Source organism: Rhinichthys klamathensis, unplaced genomic scaffold (assembly GCF_029890125.1).
Source record: "Rhinichthys klamathensis goyatoka isolate OS25496 unplaced genomic scaffold, OSU_Roscu_1.1 h1tg000045l_1, whole genome shotgun sequence".
Classification (NCBI taxonomy): Eukaryota; Metazoa; Chordata; class Actinopteri; order Cypriniformes; family Leuciscidae; genus Rhinichthys; species Rhinichthys klamathensis.
The window spans coordinates 1,444,930-1,466,243 of NW_026606592.1; the positions used below are offsets into that span (position 1 = coordinate 1,444,930).

At 40.6% G+C, this 21,314-nt stretch overlaps 1 protein-coding gene across 1 annotated transcript in view; it reads right to left on the minus strand.

Annotated features, from left to right (window-relative positions):
- The window catches only part of LOC130082413 (alpha-tectorin-like), a 226,432-nt gene that overhangs the window by 10,318 nt on the left and 194,800 nt on the right, over window positions 1-21,314 (minus strand). The window lies entirely within an intron of this gene.

A 21,314-nucleotide genomic window follows, 5' to 3' on the forward strand; every position in this document is an offset into this window, starting at 1 on the left:
TCAACATTTGGAAGCGACTCTTTCTCTTTCTCTTTCTCTTTCTCTTTCTCTTTCTCTTTCTCTTTCTCTTTCTCTTTCTCTTTCTCTTTCTCTTTCTCTTTCTCTTTCTCTTTCTCTTTCTCTCTCTCTCTCTCTCTCTCTCTCTCTCTCTCTCTCTCTCTCTCTCTCTCTCTCTCTCTCTCTCTCTCTCTCTCTCTCTCTCTCTCTCTCTCTCTCTCTCTCTCTCTCTCTCTCTCTCTCTCTCTCTCTCTCTCTCTCTCTCTCTCTCTCTCTCTATTTTTGGTTTCTCCCAATCGAGGTTGGCAGAGCAGAGTCATCCACATAGTTATTCGGCACATTTTACTGATGTAACCCTGAGCAGCACCGAGAGTGCAATAGCGTGTGCAACCTTAGAGGCTGGGACACTCACACTTACTCCATTTGCAATTTAGTGCATCCAATTCACCTAACCCCCATGTCTTTGAATTTGGGTAAAACCCATCCTGACACAAGGAGAGCATGCAAACCATATACAGTACATAAAGGCCTCTTGGCTCAGCCAGGGAATGATAAACCAATGCAATGGCAATTTGTAAATACAAATATGTTACATTTATGCAATGTTTCAGTCTGTCAGCAGCAAACAATTCCCTCCATTTCACTTTGATTGCATTTGATAGGGGCTTTAATGGCAAATGATTCATATTGCTTTCAAGACATACATTTTATCAGTTTATGTATTTCCTGGGAATCAAACCATGCATTGATAGTGCCTTGCCCTACTGTTTGAGCTGAAAGAACTCACAAATCATGAACCCTTTTCTCCATCCATCACAACCCAAAAGGTGGATCACAACCCACCAGGTAAAAATGACTGTCCTAAAGTCTTGTGGTTCTTACCCTGGAATGCTGGTGTCTGATTTCCAGCCGTGGCCAAAGGAAATGTCATCAGAAGCGAGTTCTCCACTGGGCAGCACTTTGTCATCCGCAGGATTACCATTGAAATTTCCACACATTCCACATAGAGATCCATAGAATCTTTCACTCACTCTGACTAGAAGGCTGCTATGTCCATCAAAATGGACAATAAATTCATTGAATGCATTTAGAATTACAAATCCCTGCTCCTCATGTACCTCTACAAGATCATTGATTTGATAAGCCGGTGTGTCAATAGCATTTCCATCAACCTGGAGGAGAGTCAGAAAATTTCAACATAAGAAAAGAGAAAAAGTTAAATATGTATTTATATTGGCATCAATTAAAGAGTAACTTACTTTAATTCTCCTGTTCTGCCCAATACTGATGTGCATATGTTGTTCATATTGAGACAACCAAACATCCACTGCAGACACAAATGACACCAGCATGTTCCCCCGGTGCCTGTTGGTGGCCACTACACGGAACTGCAGATCACTGTCCGTAACATTACCGCAGGTCTGGGCAATCTCATAGGAACATGTTCCCTGGTAGGATTAATACAATATACTTACTACTGGTTTTACAGACAAGGCTAAGCCTAGTCCCAGATTAAAATGCATGTTTGAGCTGTTTTAACTGAAAGCAACTTGCACTGACATATCATAAAATATGTCAGTGCCATTGTTTTGTCTCAAGATGCAGACCAGTTTTTTCTAAGGCATGTTTATAAAAGCTACTTAAATGTCCTAATTAAATTAAAGCTTAATTCTAGTTTAATTTAACCCTTGTCTGTGAAACCAGGCCATAGTCTTCATAATTTCTTTCACATTCCTTACATAAATATCTTGCAAGACATTGTATACGTTCATAAATATATGAATATTCTTCAATTTATGAAATACATTTGAAACCCAACTCCATTTAGATATTCTAATACCAATAAGCATCATTTGAATAAACTTAACTGTCAAGTCATTTGTCCTCTACTGGGACACAAAACAACAGTTGAGGTAGTTGTCTGCAGAAACAGCAGTTAACCAGTTCATACCTGAAAGTGGGCCACAGCCCCATCAAAGGTGATGTAGTGGGGGTCGCCCCAGACTGTGCAAGTGGACATTGGACTGAAGCAGTCACGGCGTCCATTTCTGACCGCACACTCCATGGCCGCTGGGCAGAAAGATGCAGTGCAGCGTAGATCATTTGGAGCAAAACACTGACAGCGTTGGGAGCATGTTGAATCCCAGAACTGTTCCCCAATCTACAAAAGCAACAATGACAACAAACTTTACATTTCCATAACATAACACCAGTGAGTATTTTACTTACAAAAATCATGGTATCACCATGTCGTTTTTAGGAGTGAATGCAAATCAAAGTATTATGATGATACCATCTTTTTACAATGGTCACACCACAGTTTTTTTGATAAGTGCTTGAGATGATGTATGTTGCCATAATATGCTACGGCTGTGCTTCCCCTTATCCACTGCCCTGTATAATAAGTCTTAACATAAAAACATGATGTTTTAATCCTCACATGATAGTAGAATCCATCATACAAGCAGCCACATTGTTCCACTGGTACACAGAGTCCTCCACTTCTCACAAATCCCTCATCACAGAAACAACCTTCTGAGCATGTGTGTTCACAACTAGCATCGATGCTGCTGGCGCATGTGTGGCCACAGTCTGTTCCACACACCTCATAATGACTGTTTGGGATGTTTGAAGAGCAGTCCATGACTGGCAATGTAACAAAAAAAGTATGTACATGAAACATAAATGTTATTCATAATATGTACACTATTAAATATTTGAGATTAAATGAAAACTCCTTGAATAAGGAAAATATTTAGTTTAATTGCACTGGTCTTTTTAAATATCTCCAGTCACTTACCACACGATGCAAGTTCTCTCCAGGGGTAGACCATGGCATTGACAGATTGACAAGCACTCACATAAGATTGGACAGAGTGACACAAGACATCGTTGTGGTTCCCAGAGATGCACACATCAAACACACAGTTATCAAAGTAGGCTTGTGGATCTACAGAACTGTGGCAGAAGCTAAAGGGACCCTGATTGTCTCTGATGATCTCACACAATGCTTGAGTTGTGCTCTCATCTTGGCACAAAGGACAATCGTCTCCACAGCCATGATTGCATGACATGTCATTTTCAACCATCCATTCTTCCCCAAACTGGTCCACTGAAGGTGCCAAAGCACCTGAAGGAGTGAGGAAGTCATCCTCCGGATGGCCATTAAAGTTGCCACAGATTCCACACATAACTCCACTGTAGTCTGCTGGCACAACAATGTTAACCTCCCAGGAACCACCATAACTGACACTGAAACCAAAGTCAGTTGAAACATAGACAAACTGTCCTGTGGAGTAGACAGACACTCGACCAGAGTCAAGATAGACAGGGAGGTTTCTGATCTCTTCATCAACCTAATTGAAGAAAAAGTTGAGCTTGTTTATACAACCATTCTTATCAATACTTACATTGATTACAGTTTGTGGGACTTGCTTATCTTAACAGCAGAGCTTACCTTAACAGCAGAATAACTGTTCATGTCCTGTGACATTTGCACAAGATGACCAGAGACATTGACAAAAACTTCAACAGTTATTGACACAGGCCATCCATTCCATGCTTCATTTCTTGCATCAACTTGGAAGTGTGGTAGTCCACGGGTATCATTGCACACTGTGGCTAGCACATATCGGCATGTGCCTTGAAAGTCAAAGTAGGTTCTATCAAAGGAGATATAATGTGGATCTCCAGAAGCATAACAGCTACCGTGTGGATGAGGATGGCAGCCATACTCCCCCTCCACCACACTGCAGATTTCTTGGTCACTGCAAGATGATGGTGTGCAATGGACATTTCCAGTGATTCCATCACAGACACACTGGAACTGGCACTCTTCACCATGCCAGAACTGCTCTCCAGGCTGCCGATAGCGACCATCATAGTGGCAGCCGCAACCAGTGGGGGGAACACAGCGATCTCCATCCAGCACCAGTCCATCATCGCACTGGCATCCCCCCTGGCATGGCAGAGCGCACTGGAAGGGAAACGAGAGGCTAGGACAGGACGCAGGACAGGATGTGCCACACAGTTCAAAATGGGTATTAGCTGGACAGTTGGGATCTGAGATAATTAAGATAAAACGGGACGGAAAGGCAATGAATGATCAGAATTTTGAAGAAGATACTGTATATAGTTTTAATTCTGAAAATCTTATCACCTCACACGATACTAACCACAGTGAGTGATACTCCTCCACTCTCCAACTGCAATGCCATTCTGTTGGCAGTGTAGTGTGTACCCTCGCAGGGCTTCACATAGAGCCTCCCTGGCACCCTCCGTCTGCTCCAGCATCTGAATGCAGTCTTCAATCCGCTGCCAAGGGTCTAGTGTTCTGCTGCATTCAGAAAATGGTCCATCATTCATTGTCATGATGCTGCAGAGCTCACTGAACTCGCTCCTGTTCTGATAAAGTCCTGGTTCCCAAATGTCAGCTGGGTCCTCACAGTGGGCTGACAGGGATCCGTCACGCCAACTATCTCCAAATAGCTGGGAGTCATCCAGCAGGACCCCATCCGGGCTGAAGAATTCATCATCAGTGTTTCCATTCAAGTTCCCACACAGACCTCCAAGTGTACCATTGTAAGTGGTTGGAGCCGTAATTCGGACAATGTGTGGCCAGTCAGCTCTAACGGTCACTCCAAAGTTTGTCTCCAAAACAAAACCCCACACACTACTGTGATAGATGTGGATCTGACTGGAACCAACACTGATGGGAAGGCCAACCATTTGTCCATCCACCTGAAGAGAATATTAAAGTTAATTGATCTAGCGTATGAATTTGAAATAATATAGTTAAACTGCTCCAAATAAATGACAAGCTAAGATTTTTTTTGCTAACCTGTACATTGCTACCTTCTCCCAATTCAATGGAAACATGAGTGCCTCCTGCCTCAAAATTTAGGAACCTGGAAAACTCTTGAAGGCCTCTGGGTACTTTCTCCACTGTCAAAACAAAGTATGACAGTTGGGATGGCCCCATCACTCTTGCAAGGGTCAGTCCACAAGCTCCTGGGTATCTGAAAGTTTGTCCATCAAAGGTGTGGTATGAACCCAGGCCTTCAACCGAACAGGTAGCATAACTGATGGGTCTGCAGCCCCTCACACCATTATGGAGTCCACACACCTCTGCTGGACCACATTGGTGCTGATAGCAGACCATTGACCTGCTACTGCAAACACATTGTCTCCCACAGTCCTCGTCCAACACTACTGACTGTCCCTCAGAGTAATAGAAGCCCTCAAATGTGCAGCCACAGTTTCCTTCAGGCACACATTGTCCAGCACTGAGGATGTACCCATCATCACAAATACAGCTCTCCTGATTAGGCAAGGGACAGTTTACTGGGGCAGATGGGTTGCTGCAAGTTGCAGGGCAGCTTGTTCCATCAGACTCAAAATGACTGTGCTCAGGGCATATGATTTCTGGAAATGGAAAGCAGAAATAAGAATATGCATCAAACTCTGGATCTTTCACCTTGCACAAATATTTAAATTACATTAAGCTGAATGCCAAATTTACTTCCAATAAACATGGCACTTACCACAAAAGCCTGGTTGTCTCCACTGTCCTAGTTGTACACCCTGCTGCTGGCATTGAGCAGAATACACATTGAGAGCCTGGCAGAGAATAGGCTGGTACCCTCCTCCTAAGCAAAGATCATAGACACAGTTCTCTGTGTAGGTCTGTGGTGAAAACACAGAATGGCAAGATGCAAAAGGCCCTGAAACATCTCCCAGGATTCCACAGTGATTTGTGTCACTGTAAAGGCTCATTTCACTGCTGGTACAAACCGCACAATCGAGACCTGTGCACCTGACATCATGGCATTCAGGATCTGTGTCCCCCTCTACCTTCCAAGAGTTGGCAAATTCAACATCCGAGCTCAAGATCTCCCCAGAGACTGAACGGAAGTCATCTTCAGGATGAAGGTTATAGTTCCCACACAGACCACATGTGGCATTCTGGTAGTCATAAGGTACAGAGATGGTGACATAGCTATATGCATCATAGGTCACTAGGAGGCCAAAATCTGTGCTGATGGCCAAGGAAAACCCTGACTGATAGACTTGGATGGAGCCATTGTGGAGGGTGAATGGTGTTGCTAGAAAGGTCCCATTAACCTTGACAATGTTGAAAAAAGACATTAGGAAGATGGGTGGATGGCTGAACTCAAATCAACATTACAGCAATACAGTGATTATTACCTTTGCCTCATAATAGTGATCTTTGAGCAATTCAATTTCTTCATTATAGACAAAAACTCTGACCATCCGAGTCCATGACACATGTGTACTACCCCGATGCTCGTTTTTCCCCTCAATGCGATAGTACGGTAAACCATTTCCACATGCCTAAACATTGACACAAATTCTGAATAAGTAAAAGAATTCCAATGTTTTAATATATCTGTTCTCTAAATAAATGGAAACCCATAGCAGCATTACTAACCTCAGACAGAACATACGTGCAGGTTCCTTGAAAGTGAAATATCTGATTGTCAAAGGTGTAGTAGTGAGGATCACCTGAGATGGTGCATGTTTGCCTCTGAATGTTCTGACAAGAGTATTGGAAAGCAGCTGGACGACAAGCTTGGGAATAAGTACAGGGCTCAAAGCTGCACTGGATGCCATTTCTGGTGCAGGAGCAACTCTGCTGACAGGTGGCATCACTCCAGAAGGAGTCTCCCAGCTGCACTGGAAAACCTATAACAAAGAGTTTATGGTTAGAAACACCAAAAATCTTCCGTGAAAATACTGGAAGGCTTCCCTTATGACTCACTACAAGCATGATATAATTATATTTGAATAAATCAATCATAGTCTTTCTGCACTTAGCAAATATTGCATACAGTCAGGAAAACAGTGTTACCATTAAATTGACAACCACGTGTTCCATGATCTGTTCTGAAGGCCCATCTGCCTGGCACATGGACATTGCTGCTGTATGGTAGGCTTGTGATGTCATCCTGGAGTGATCCACTAATTGAGAAATGGTGACTTGAGTCGATGGTGTCATAACCAGCCTAATGATAAGGAAGACATGCAGATGTCTGATTAGTTAGTCAAACTGTTCAATACATCATATCAATGTCATCTTGTGCCTACCTGTACATATCGTTGCGTTGGAGCGATTGCACCGTAGTTCATTACAACAAATGAGAGATGGCCATTTGAAATCAAAACCACTTGGAAAGATGTTTCCTTAAAAAAGACAAATAATAATAATAATATTTTTTAGTGAAGCAAGAAAACATGTGGTATACCGATTTTTATTTTTAAATGGGCACATGAAGGTCTCCATGGTACCAAATTGTGCTACTTACTGTTCCTGAATTGTAGTAGTATGCAACTCTATCCCATGTTGCAACAAAGACCCATGAAGCAGAGAAACTCAAGTCAGGGAAGTATTGGTTTATGTCTTGGGTCGCCTGTGTAAGGACACTGCCAGAGGTGTATTCTTGATATGAGATAACACCATTCCAGCGGTTGTCAATATCTGTCCAGAATGGAGCAATGAGGTCTTTCCCTCCATAAGCTGGGAACTGGTATGGAGAGTAGCTGTAGAATGCCCCGTCAAAAGTCAAGTGTCCATTGTTGTTTACCTGAAATAAAAGAGGTCTGATTATTAATATGTGGAAGATACTTGTAAAAAATAAGCAAAATTAATTGTAATAATATTTTAAACTGCAGTGAATGGTCATTTTCTCATTTACTTTTCCTCATATACAATGTTTATAGACATAGATATTAGACACTCATAATCCAATATCTTCTCAAATCAGATTGACTTACGTAAATTTGGTTGTATGTTTGCCCAAAAAATATAAATGGCTGCTGGAGGTATATAACTGATGAACTTCCATCATCAATGCGTCCATTTACGGAGTCTCCAGTTCCAAATGGATAAAAGTGGCTTGTAATATTGATGCTATTGTCTGAGAGAGAAAAAACCCAGTATTGAACATGTATTAGTAATTTCATTGGCATCATTTCAATTTCATTTACCTTAGTGTCCCCATCATAATATTTGCAATCTCTGCATGATGAAATGCATATGATTCAGCATTATGACCTATATTTGCACAGCTTTGATTTCCTGTGGCCTCAATTTAATATGACTGATAATATAATAGCCTATATGGCCTTATAAATTATTTTAAATTAGGTACATGCATCAAAAACTTAGTGGTTATGTTGCTTGAATCTGAAATAAGTGATAAATATTAGATTTAAAAAAAAAATCTCTTACATAAACGAAGGGCACATGTAAATATATTTACCTGCACAGTACGCCAAATGGCAGTTAGTTGGGCTCACAAACTCATAGACATAATAATCTCCTGGACAGGCTTTGACTTTAATGGGATTGGATTGGAAATAGCAGCAGTTATTGCTCCAGTGTCCACAGACATCTCGAGTGACCACTCCATCCTCAACTGTTGGATGTCCTCCGCTCAGCCACAGAGGAGCATGAGTGCCACAACTATACTCATCAACACATGTGTCTGGCATCTGAACGCTCTGACCCTGAATGAAGAGACGGTACCAGCCGTTCCAGCTGACCGCAGTGTCACACATTATTTCAGAGGAATGTTGATTGTTGGTGGCTCTCCATGAATCATTCAGGATATTGTAGTTGTAGCAGGGATCAACAGGGGGAGCTGTCGTCAAGGAAATATTACAAATATAGATTTTACAGAATGAATAAATTAATGATATTTTGTAGTGGTTATGTTATGAAACAGTTTATGTTCTTTACTTAAGCTCACTGTTTCGTTTGCATTTTAAGTTGAAGCTGAAGATCTAGCTGACAAAACGAGATAAAAACAGCCAAATTTGAGACCCTTTGCAATTGAGCATAAGTATTACAAGCAAATTGACTTCAAGAAGTCAGTGCTTTCAGAACACTCTTTGCCACTTATTTGCAAAACATTATTCTCATTTGGTGGTATTCTGCACAGACTGATGATTGAAAATTAGAATTTTGTTTGTTCTTTCAACTTTAAAACGTCTTTATTTTAGAACGGACACTGCCCCCATTAAAAACGTTCTTTTTTTTTTTTACTAATCTGCAAAAATATATTGTTCCCAGAACTCTGCTTTTGATTTAATTGTATGGCGTATTACACTTGCATGTATTATTTGCTAATTACTTTTATTTTACATGTTTTCCATGTATTTCTCAAACTGGAATCTGTCTAAAATAACCAGAGGGTCCAAAAATCTCACCAAAAATCATAAGTGACATTACGGCAAAGAACAAAAATATACAATGAAACTGTCACGGTATACTGATCCAATGTTTCCTTCTCGTCTCGTGTTTGTGTTGTGGTATGAAAGCACGTGTGTAGTGGGCGTGATTGTGTTGTCGTTCCTTGATCCACTCCAGCTGATCATCATCATTCATCACCAGCTGCAGTTAATCTCCCTCACTGCTTAAATACTCATCGTTATCTCATTCCCTTTGTCAGATCGTTGTTTGATGTCTTGGGTGTCGGTGTTGAGTCTTGTTCCTGGTTTTCCCTTCATCGTGTTCCTGGTTTTCCCGTCATCGTGTTCCTGTGGATTCGTCGTCTCGGTGTTGGATTGTTTCGTCTCGTCTTGGCACTTTACTTCACGAGGATTCACCGCACTCTGACCATCGAAGTCCCTGCGTTACCTGTCCACACCCGTGTCTTATCCTGAGCCTGTATCTTTCCAAATAAACTCTGAGTACTGCAATTGCTTCCTGTTCTCTTTACCGATCATGACAGAACGATCTGACCTTACCATGGAAGCAGCAGGAGAGACACCTACCTCGCTGGATGAGTTCGTCCACCACAGCGTCATAAGAATGGACTCTCACGAGAGGAAAATCAACGACACGGGTCGTGCGATTCAAGCTTTGGTAACGCAGGTGTCCGAGCTCACCCAGCAGGTCCAACTTCTTCGTGCTCCCACTGCGCCGCCCACACCAGCCGTTCCTAGCCATCTGAGCCATGCCTACCGGTTCCGGAGCCCTATGCGGGTGAGTCTGCTTACTGTCGAGCGTTTTTGACAAGATGTTCCATGCATTTCGCCCTACAGCCCAGAACGTTCCAGAGTGAACAAGCCAAGGTGGCTTTTGTCATCACGTTACTGACCGGAAAGGCGGCGTTATGGGGAACGGCGGTGTGGGAGAATCAAGACCCTTGCTGCGCCTCGTTCCAATCTCTCTCCGCAGAGATGAGACGAGTTTTTGACAGAGCCATCGCGGGAAGAGAGGCCGCCAGGGTGCTGGCCGACCTTCGTCAGGGAGAGAGGTCGGTCTCGGACTTTTCCATCGAGTTCCGAACCCTGGCGGCCGAATGTCATTGGAACGAGGAGGCGCAGTGGGACATGTTCCTGCATGGGTTGGCTGACCACGTCCAACGAGAGATCTACGCCCTGGACCTCCCCACGTCATTGAACGGACTCATCGAGCTGTCCCTACGGGTAGATGCGCGACTTTCCCGAGTCGGACGCAGAGTGGCATCTAACCGTCCTCCTGGAGGGATTGAGGGGCAACGGTCCAGCGGCAGGGACGTGGTCAGCCCCGTCTTCGATCACGAACCCATGCAGGTGGGTCGAGCTCGGCTTTCCCGGGAGGAGAGGGAGAGGCGGAGGTCCCAGGGCCTTTGCCTATATTGTGGAGGTTCGGGACATTTCGCGTACAACTGCCCGGTAAAAGGCCAAGCCCGATAGTAAGTATGAGGCTACTATCGGGTGGGATCTCCGACGAGAAGACCTCATCCACATCTATACTCCTCCCGGTATGACTGAGATGGTCAACTCACCAGCACGACTGTCAAGCACTTCTGGACTCTGGGGCTGAAGGTAATTTCATGGACAGTATGTTTGCACACAAGTTTCAAATTCCACTCAGACCACTCACTCAGAAGATTGCTGTAAACACACTAAATGGCCAAGAACTTCCCATCATTTCATTCCCCACTGAAGATATTACCCTCATCACTTCTGGCAATCACACTGAGACTATTTTTTTTATATCCTGGATTCACCGTTGGCACCCGTCGTTCTTGGTCACCCCTGGCTCATCCGTCACAACCCCCGAGTGGACTTGCAGCACAAGGCTATACTGGAGTGGAGCAAGGAATGTCATAAGTGTTGTCTTGTGTCTGCTTGTCCGTCTGTGCCTGTTAATGTGTTTCAGGAGGAAGCAGGGGTTCTGTCTAACGTGCCGGAGGAGTACCATGACCTGAAGGAAGTGTTCAGTAAGTCTAGGGCTGCTTCTCTTCCTCCTCATCGTCCCTATGACTGTGCCATAGAGTTAATGCCAGGTAAGTCTCCGCCTGAAGGCAAGTTATACTCGCTTTCTATTCCAGAAAGGGAGGCTATGGAGAAATATATTTCTGATTCTCTGGCAACCAAATTCATCCGGCCTTCCTCTTCACCAGCGGGGGCGGGGTTCTTTTTTGTGGGGAAGAAGGATGGATCTCTGCGACCTTGTATTGATTACCGAGGGTTGAATAACATCACGGTAAAGAATACTTATCCTTTGCCGTTGATGTCTTCAGCCTTCGAGAGGTTGCAGGGAGGGAGCATCCATCTTCACGAAATTGGACTTGCGTAATGCTTATCATTTGGTCCACATCAGGGAGGGGGATGAATGGAAGACTGCGTTTAATACCCCCAGGGGACACTTTGAATATTTGGTCATGCCTTTCGAACTGTCCAACTCCCCAGCAGTCTTCCAGGCACTTGTCAATAACGTGTTGCGAGACATGATAGATCAATTAATATATGTTTACCTGGATGACATATTGATATTTTCCTTGTCTCTCCAGGAACATGTGCAACACGTACGACAAGTGCTTCAGAGGTTGTTAGAGAATGGGCTTTTTGTCAAGGCGGAGAAATGCGAATTTCATGCACAGTCTGTTCCTTTTCTAGGACACATCATCTCGTCTAAGGGAATGCGTGTGGACCCTGACAAGGTTAAGGCTGTGGTAGAATGGCCAAGTTCAGATTCCCGTAAGGCCCTACAGAGGTTTCTGGGATTCGCCAATTTCTATCGGCGGTTCATTCGCAACTTCAGCCGGCTAGCCGTGCCTCTGACTGCCTTGACCTCCCCCAGAACTCCGTTCAGGTGGTCAGATACAGCCGAGGCTGTGTTTGCTAACCTCAAGAGCCGCTTTGTTTCAGCTCCCATCCTCGTTGCCCCTGACTATTCACGGCAGTTCGTGGTGGAGGTCGATGCATCAGAGGTGGGGGTAGGAGCAGTTCTGTCCCAGCGCTCTCCCACAGACGATAAGATGCATCCTTGCGCGTTTTTTTTCTCATCGTTTATCCCCAGCCGAACGCAATTACGACATTGGTAACAGGGAGTTGTTGGCAGTCAAGTTAGCGTTGGAAGAATGGCGACATTGGTTAGAGGGTTCGGGGGTACCTTTTATCGTCTGGACCGACCACAAGAACCTTTAGTACATCAGAACCGCCAAAAGATTGAACTCCAGGCAGGCTCGGTGGGCACTTTTTTTCGGTCGTTTTGATTTTTCTCTCTCGTACCGCCCGGGTTCTAAAAACATCAAACCCGATTCTTTGTCTCGCATTTTTAATCGCTCCGAACGCCCGTCTACTCCCGAGTGCATTTTACCGGAGACCCTATTTGTTTCCACACTCGTATGGGAGATCGAATCGAAGGTCAAGAAGGCCTTAGAAGGGGTAACGCCTCCGCCCGAATGTCCACCGAGTCGTTTATTTGTGCCGGAGAGATTAAGGTCAGACGTCATCCGGTGGGGCCATTGTTCCAACATAGCTTGTCATCCAGGAGTTAATCGTACAAAATTTTTAGTTAAGCAACGATTCTGGTGGCCACTTATGGCTCGTGACATTCACAGTTTTGTTTTGGCTTGCTCGGTTTGTGCCACTGGTAAGACTTCCAATCGACCCCCAGATGGGCTCCTCCAACCGCTGCCAGTCCCTTCGAGACCCTGGTCCCATATCGCTCTAAATTTTATCACCGCCCTCCCACCCTCCCAGGGTAACCCTTTTTGTGCCCTTTTTACCCGTCTAGGGCATTTACAGATATTGAATAAAGTTATAAAACAGTCTGCACTGCATACATTATAAATTAAATATAGACTAATCCTTATTAAAGCTACAAAAGTTCTTTAGTCAAGAGCAGTGAGTATTGTGATGGCCTTTGTTCTTTGATTAACTTTAAAATCATTTGCATAAAGAAGAGTGTGATAATATAATGTAACGCTAGCCAGAGGATGACAGAAAAAAAGTGGATGCTGCGTTAATTGCATTAAACATTTTAACGACTAAAACTGGGAAAAAATAGTTGAATGCTTTAATTGTGTGTGTGTGTGTGTGTGTGTGTGTGTGTGTGTGTGTGTGTGTGTGTGTGTGTGTGTGTGTGTGTGTGTGTGTGTGTGTGTGTGTGTGTGTGTGTGTGTGTGTGTGTGTGTGTGTGTGTGTGTGTGTGTGTGTGTAAAAAAAAGGAATTAAGGTGAAGAATTAGGTGTGAAACCATCAGGAACCCTTTAGTCTCCAGTGCTACCAGTTTCCAGAACTGCAACCTGGAGTCCCCAGAAAGATATAAGGATCTCAGAGACTTTGCTAAAGAATTTTGGGTAACGCTTTAGATTACAGCCCGGAAAGTACTGTGTAATTAAAGCGATTTTACAGCCTAACCTTCGGTAATTATAGTGTACCTATAACGTACTTACAATATAAGTATAAGGTAACAATATTTTAAGTTTGGGGAATAAAGGGGTAACAACCAGGAGAATTAAAAAAATTATTTATACTGTACATATTATAGAACTAAGGGGTACTTATTCTACTATTTATGATATAACAATCTTACATTTGGGAGCAATTTAGCAAGAACATACCTTTTTGAAATAATGGTGAACCAATACATACTGTATAGGCTTTTTTTAAAATTACAGGGTACATATCTATGCATTTATAATCTTTTTAACAAAAGTGCACTGAAAACGAAAACTATTGCAACTATTGCTTAAATATTGGGGAAAGATACTCTTGTTTCATGTAGTGGTGCTTGTTACCCTCTTGTTCCATGTAGTTACAGGGTAAGTAGAGTAAAAATGCATACACACAATCTTATATCACTGAATCAGAAACCTTTATTTATTATACAAGCACCACTTACCCTGCAACCACAACCAGATATATTTCCCAGTATATTTTTAAAAATTGCAATAGTCTTAGCTTTTCTTGCCTTGAAACATGTTAGCCCAAAAATGTTCAACATCTGCAAAACATTTTTTATTTTTTTATTTATAAATGCAAAGATGTACCCTGTCATTTTTAAAAAGCTTATTCAGTATGTATTGATATACAATTGCTACAAAATGGTACGCAGTGAATGTTCTCGCTAAATTGCTCACAGATGTAAGACTGTTGTCTAATAGTAGAATAAGTACCCCTTACATATTATATTACTTATATACCACACTTTACATATTGTTCCCTTATACTTACATGTAAGTACTTTATAGGTACACTATAATTACAGAAAGTTACACTGTAAATTCCTCTTAATTACACAGTACTTACCGGGCTACAATCTAAAGCGTTACCGAATTTGAAAATATGACACACACTTAAGAATTACAAACTGAAATGGTCCTTTATAAAATCTCTGATATCCTGACACCTTTGTACTTTTGGAGACTTCTCATAGGTTGCCATTCCGGAAAATGGTTTGGAATTGGTTTGGAGTGGGTAAAATGTGCTTGGAGAAAATAAATGATCAGAATATCAACTTGCATAATAATTTTGAACACACTAATATATATATATATATATATATATATATATATATATATATATATATATATATATATATATATAAAGAACAACAATATACTATAAAACTGTCAATGTATAAAAAGCTATCAAGCTATCAAATATGCTAGCTTATAAACATATATATATATATATATATATATATATATATATATATTATAGAATTTTATGTTTTATAGTTTATTGTTGTTCTTTGCATCAATATCATTTAGGCTACTATGTTTTTTGGGTTATTTTAGACAGATATAATCCAGATGTAATAATATATAAATATCTGTCTGTATATGCAGTAATTTCCCTCTTTCTAATGGTAGGGGTGTGCGAACAGGGGTTATGAACTGAGTTTGAGAAACACTGGTGGTTTAGATTTCACTGTTAACAAAGTTTCAGTACTTCACTTTGTCTAAAAATGCATTCTGTTTACAATCAAATATAGAGAGTTTGAATTGCATAATCATTTGTGAGCTGTATTGCTTTTTACTAATGTGATTTTTGTAAATATTTTCTGCAGAAATAAATTTAGCTATGAATTTACTTAATGTGATTAACAGAACATTTCAAGAGATCATGCTTAATAAAAATACATGTCCAAAAATATGCTCAAGAGAGTTTATGAAGGAAGCAAGACAATACTTTACCAGTGGTTGTGATTGGAGGAGTAATGGATTCTATAGATGGGATCGTCTCTGTTGTTGATGAGATGGACTGGTTTGAGGCATCTGGTATTAGGAACATTTTATATTAACAACAATCACTTCATTTCAATTCAAACTAAATCCAGAAAAGTAAATGGCTGAAGATCATATGAGTAAGTGCTCACCAACACAGTAAGCTCCACAAAATGTTGGCTTGACAAACTCATAAACATAGTAATTTCCTGGACAGGCTTTGACTCTTATAGGGTGGGATTTGTAAGTACAGCAGCCGTTCCATGAGGAGAGACAGACCTGACGTGTGACCACTCCATCTTCCAGCTGTGGGTGAGCGCCGTTGAGCGACAGCGGGTTATAAGTGCCACACATGTACTGATTTACACATGATTCTGGCATCTGAGTATTTTCACCATTGTTGAACATCCTGTACCAGCCATTCCACTCCACATTATAATCACACATGCCATAGTAGTTATAGTTATTATAGTAAGAGTTGTCTGTGGATCTCCAAGGCTCATCCAAACTGGTATAGTTGTAGCAGGGGTCAACACTTGGGGTGGAGAAAGGCACTATTAAGGAAAACATAGAGAGAGAGCATATATATTGCAGATTAAATATATTCACATTAATAATATGAATATAAATCAATATAATTCCTGACAATCATGTCAGATATAAAGATGAATGAATATACCTGCACAATATACAGGATCTGGGATTGAAAGAGTTGGTCTGGTAAATTTGTAGACATAATAATTTCCAGGACAAGCTTGGACTTGGATTGGGTCGGATCTGTAGCGACTGCACTGATCATTACGAGAGCCGTAAACTTCACGAGTAACAACTCCATCTTCTAGCCGAGGATGAGAGCCATCAAGCCACAGAGAACTATAACCTCCACATGACATATAATAAAAACACCACTCAGGCATCTGAGCACTTGATCCATTAATGAAGAGTCGATACCAGCCGTCCCATTCTACACGAGTGTCATCATGATCAGATATGTATCCATACATAGACCAGTAATTGAGTGTGCTTCTCCAGTAGTTGTCAAGTATGTTGTAGTTATTACACGGGTCATAATCTGTTAGTGAGAGATGATGAGACCAAAACAAACAAGTTATATTTCAATGAGGAAATTCACAAGCGCAAATCTGAACCAGTCAAACACTGTAAGAATGAGATTCATAAACCATTCATACACAATGCAACTGTGTAATAGTGAAAATGTTTATGCACCAAAAAATCCATTTAAACTGTAATGCAAAGCTTTAATTGAAAATAAATATATGATCTTTAATAACACTCAAATATTAATATTATTTACAACTTACTCAAGTTGATGGTGGATCCAGTGAATATATCTGGACTTATAGTGGAAACCGCCTGTGAAATAGTGCTGACATCTAAAAAGAAGGAAATTCATGTCATGACAGAAATCATTTACAAAATTGTTTGAAATACTGAAATAAATGAGAAAATCACAGTACCTGTGCAGTATCCTGAACACCATATTTGTGGATTCACAAGTTCATAGACATAGTAATTGCCTGGACACGCTTTCACTCGGATGGGGTTTGTCTTGTAATCACAGCAGCTTCCCCAATAATACCCTCCACAGACCTCCCTGATCACCACTCCATCCTCTATCTGAGGGTGAGTATCATTGAGCCACAGACTGAGGTCTGTGTTACAGGTGTATGAACTAATACAGGTCTCTGACATCCGGATGTCCATTCCATAGTAGAAAAGCCGGTACCAGCCATTCCAGGAGAAACTTTCATCACAGATGTAATCTCCGCTTTCATTGTTGGCTCTCCAGGGACGATCCAGAGACTCATAGTTGTAGCAGGGATCACTGCTGATGCTTTGGAAAGCAACTGTCATGGAGTTTGCAAAAGTACTGTTAAAATGTATTACATCCTAAATATAAGAGTTTTATACCATAAGAGCAATTATGATGATTAATTACATAATTTCGAGCAATTATATTCTAACCAGTGGTGTACTGTCTGTCAGGCTAAAGTGGGGCAAGTCTGTCTGACAGAACCCTGTAGAACGGGGCTTCATATGACAAAGGCTTTGCTAATACTGTAAGTTTTAATCTGAGAAAAAACTTAACTTCAGGCACAAAAGGACTGTGGAGTAATATCACAATGTTGTCATAAATATTTTTAGTTTACATATTAATTATTGAACAAATTGCCTAAACTGTGATTTGAGAAATTGTGTAACAAAGAGATCTAGATGCTATTGATCTGTAACATAACCTACTATACAGAATGGATAATGAACTGCACACCACTGATTCTAACTAGTTAAAACATGCTTATTTTCATAAAACAAAAGATGTATGTTAAATTATCTAAAGGTTAGAGCATTTACACTTTATACTGACATAAAACATCCAAAAGATAAGATTGAATATTGTACCTGCACAGTACATCGGCCCTGGAGCTGATATGACGGGTTTGACTAATTCATAGACGTAATAATCTCCTGGACAGGCTTTGACTCGGATGGATGAGGAACTGTAGGCGCCACACTGACTGGAATACCACCATGAAGGAGTTCCCACGACTTCACGGGTCACCACTCCATCCTCAAGTGTTGGGTGAGAACTGTTGAGATGCAGTGCAGTTTCTCCACCACATCCCACATAACTCACACACCACTCAGACATCTGGGCACTTTCTCCATTCAGATACAGCCGATACCAGCCACTCCACTCAACAAGAGTGTCATCATATCCATAGTACTGATATGGGCTTTGCCGTATGTCTCTCCAATATTCATCAAGAGTGTTATAATCATAGCATGGATCAGTTGTAGGTTCTGAGAGAAAAAGAAAAAAGACTCATTCACTGAGGTGACAAACACAAGAGTTCAGGTAAACATCTAACATCTGTGTCTGTATGAAAGAGAAGATATTGGGATGGTGAAATGAGGATGAATGAAATACTTAACTTACAACAAGCGTTTCCTTTAAATCCCTCTCTCAGTAATTTAAAAAGAACTGACCCTTGATCTCAATTGAGTTTTTTCTAGGAACAGTATTTATATTTGCTTTCACCACATAGAAATGACAAAGTTATTCTTTGTTTTGGAACTTTGATTATAAATATTAGATTCAAATATTATTATTTTCCCATTGAAATAAAAAAAATAAAAAGGAAACAACATTCAAGATCATCCTCAGATAATTAAAGAGTGTCATGCTGTACTGTACAAATAATTAAAAATAAACAAATTAATAAACAACAGTACAAATGTAAAGGACAAATAAGGTTTTTCCCATCCAGACCGCAATCTACTCTACATTCAGTACATTCCCTCGATAAGACCAAATATACATTATCTTTATTTTCAATATATTTGTTATATATGATATTTCTTATCATCCTATCATTTACACGTCTACTATTGTCTCTCGTTTGGTCTCTTTTAGTCTCTCTCTCTCGTTGGGTTTTAGGTCCTGTTCCTGTTCGGACCAGCAGGAGAAGACTGGTGTTACTGTTCTGCTGTCAATCATGGATCATCCCACCTGTTACTCCATTCACCTGTTCATCATTATTATCTCATTATCTACAGTACATGCACACACACCTGTTTTCTTCAGTTATTCTCAGCCAGAGGTGTTTCCAGAAAAAACACGAAACTTGCTTTACAATCAACAGTCTCTATAGAAAACTTTTTTGTTTTGTTGTTTTGCTTTATTTCCAGATTTGTTTTTTTTTAACAGAAATATCCTGTATTTGCATACAGCAAATTATGTAATTATACACAAAAAAAGATAAAAGAAAAGCATAATAATGAGGTTAAGTCATATCTTTGAATAAATCATCATAATGCATTAAAAATATATATATATTTTGTTATTTATTATAAGTCTAAGGGACGAAATAAAAGAGTTAAATTAAGCAGAGAAAAAGAGGAAAGCTTAAAGGAGACTAAAGCCATTTTTGCTTGTGGATGAAGAATTTTGCATACAAGATAAATAAATGAACAACATGTTCAAGGGTTTGGGATACACAAAATGTACAAGGCAAGCCAGGCCTTTCTATGTTTGTTACAAGGGATCCCCAATAGAATTTACCCCTTGGAGTAATCTTTCTCTTCATTTGGAAAATTGTGCGAATATGTCTGTTGTTGCATTTCCGATCTAAAAAGTCAATACCGCCCAAGCGTAAAGCTGGATAAACACTGTCCCAGCAAACACAGAACGTCCCCCTAACATTCCCGTAGGGTTCCCATTAGGTTATTTTTTGGGAACCAAACAAGAACATTCTATTTTTAGGTTCTATTTTTATAACCTTAAGGGAACGTTCTATTTACGTCAAGAAAACTTTCCTGGATCACCAATAGGGAACATTCTTGGGAACGTTCTGGGAACCAAAAACTAACGTTCCCAGAACGTAAAATTGTTAGCTGGGGTTACCTTTACTGAAGTTAAGGTGATTTTGAATTAATTGTATTAAGCCTGCTGGGATAGCTTTTATCAAGGTATTATATTCCTTTGGTGGAACTGGAAAGTTATGGAGATTAAACAATTAGATAGATTGTGTATAGATTAGATTGAAAGTTAGATAAGGAAATGGGTAACTTGCCAGGCAAAAAGTTACACTTGAAAGACAGGCCACCAAGTTTGTGGAAGATATTATTAGGAATGAAAACCCATAACGACACTGGGTTCACAATGCATCTTTTCAGTTTACTTTGAATGTGTTTATAGTATCAGCAAAGTATAAAAAGTCAAGGCCACCTTCACCTCTGGAATTGGAGAGTACTTCTCTTTTTAATTTGTGAGGCCTATTTTTCCAAATGAAATCCAAAAATATTTTGTTAATTTCCTTTATAGCTTTATCATTGATAAACAGAGAGAGAGCAGGAGCGAGAGAGCCCTTCCACCTTAGATAAAATAACTGTATACCGTATGAAAGATCTCTCTAAAGCAAGATGTTAAAAAACATTTTTAGTGTTTATCATTTTATCAGAAAAGTTTAAATTATGTCTGGTAACTGGGTTTTTAGTGATATGAATACTTAGATATTTTACACTGTTTTTAACTGGGATACCTTCCAATGATGTCACATATCATGAATTGAGATATTTCACATTTCGAAATATTGAGTTTAAGACCTGAGGCACATGAAAATTGTTCCACCAATTCCAGAGCATTATGTGACCGGATGCTCTCCTCCCATGTTGTCTATTAATAAGTTAATTAGAGCTCACCGCCTACAAATTCTTTAATCGTTGACACGTCATTTCCGATCGGCTATAAATAGCCTATTTCTATTCCTGTCGAGACGCGTAATTTCCGACTGACCCGGGGGTTCCCATTTGTTTCCAACGTGCGGATTTGACTGCGGCTGTACACCAGCTTTCGCTTGCTCCTGAAACGGCGATTTTTCTTTTGCTTGTTTCAGGCATATGTAAATCCGTTTATGCGACGCTGCAGGATCAAAACGAGACCAAGCGATCTAAAAGATTGACGGTTCAGAGTGATTGACTGATTCTATTGTCGGGCATAGGCAAACCAGTTCAGTGCGGCGCTTCAGGATCAACACGAATTAACAAACGGTGGTTCGTGATTGAGACTGACGCGATTCTATCATCGGGAGTTTGAGATCTTTCTTTGCCTTTTGCCAGTATATAATGCGAGGAATCGCCGTTGTCCTACCACCTATGTGTTTGTGTGTTATTTAGTTTGATTTGCATGGTTCATTATGTGAGTTGAACGACTGATTAATTTGTTTATTTGTTTTGAGATTATTTGTGATGGGAATTCTAGTGTTTTCTTGATTTATTATTATTATTGTTATTATTGTCTGTCTTCTGTGTTTATATTGTTTT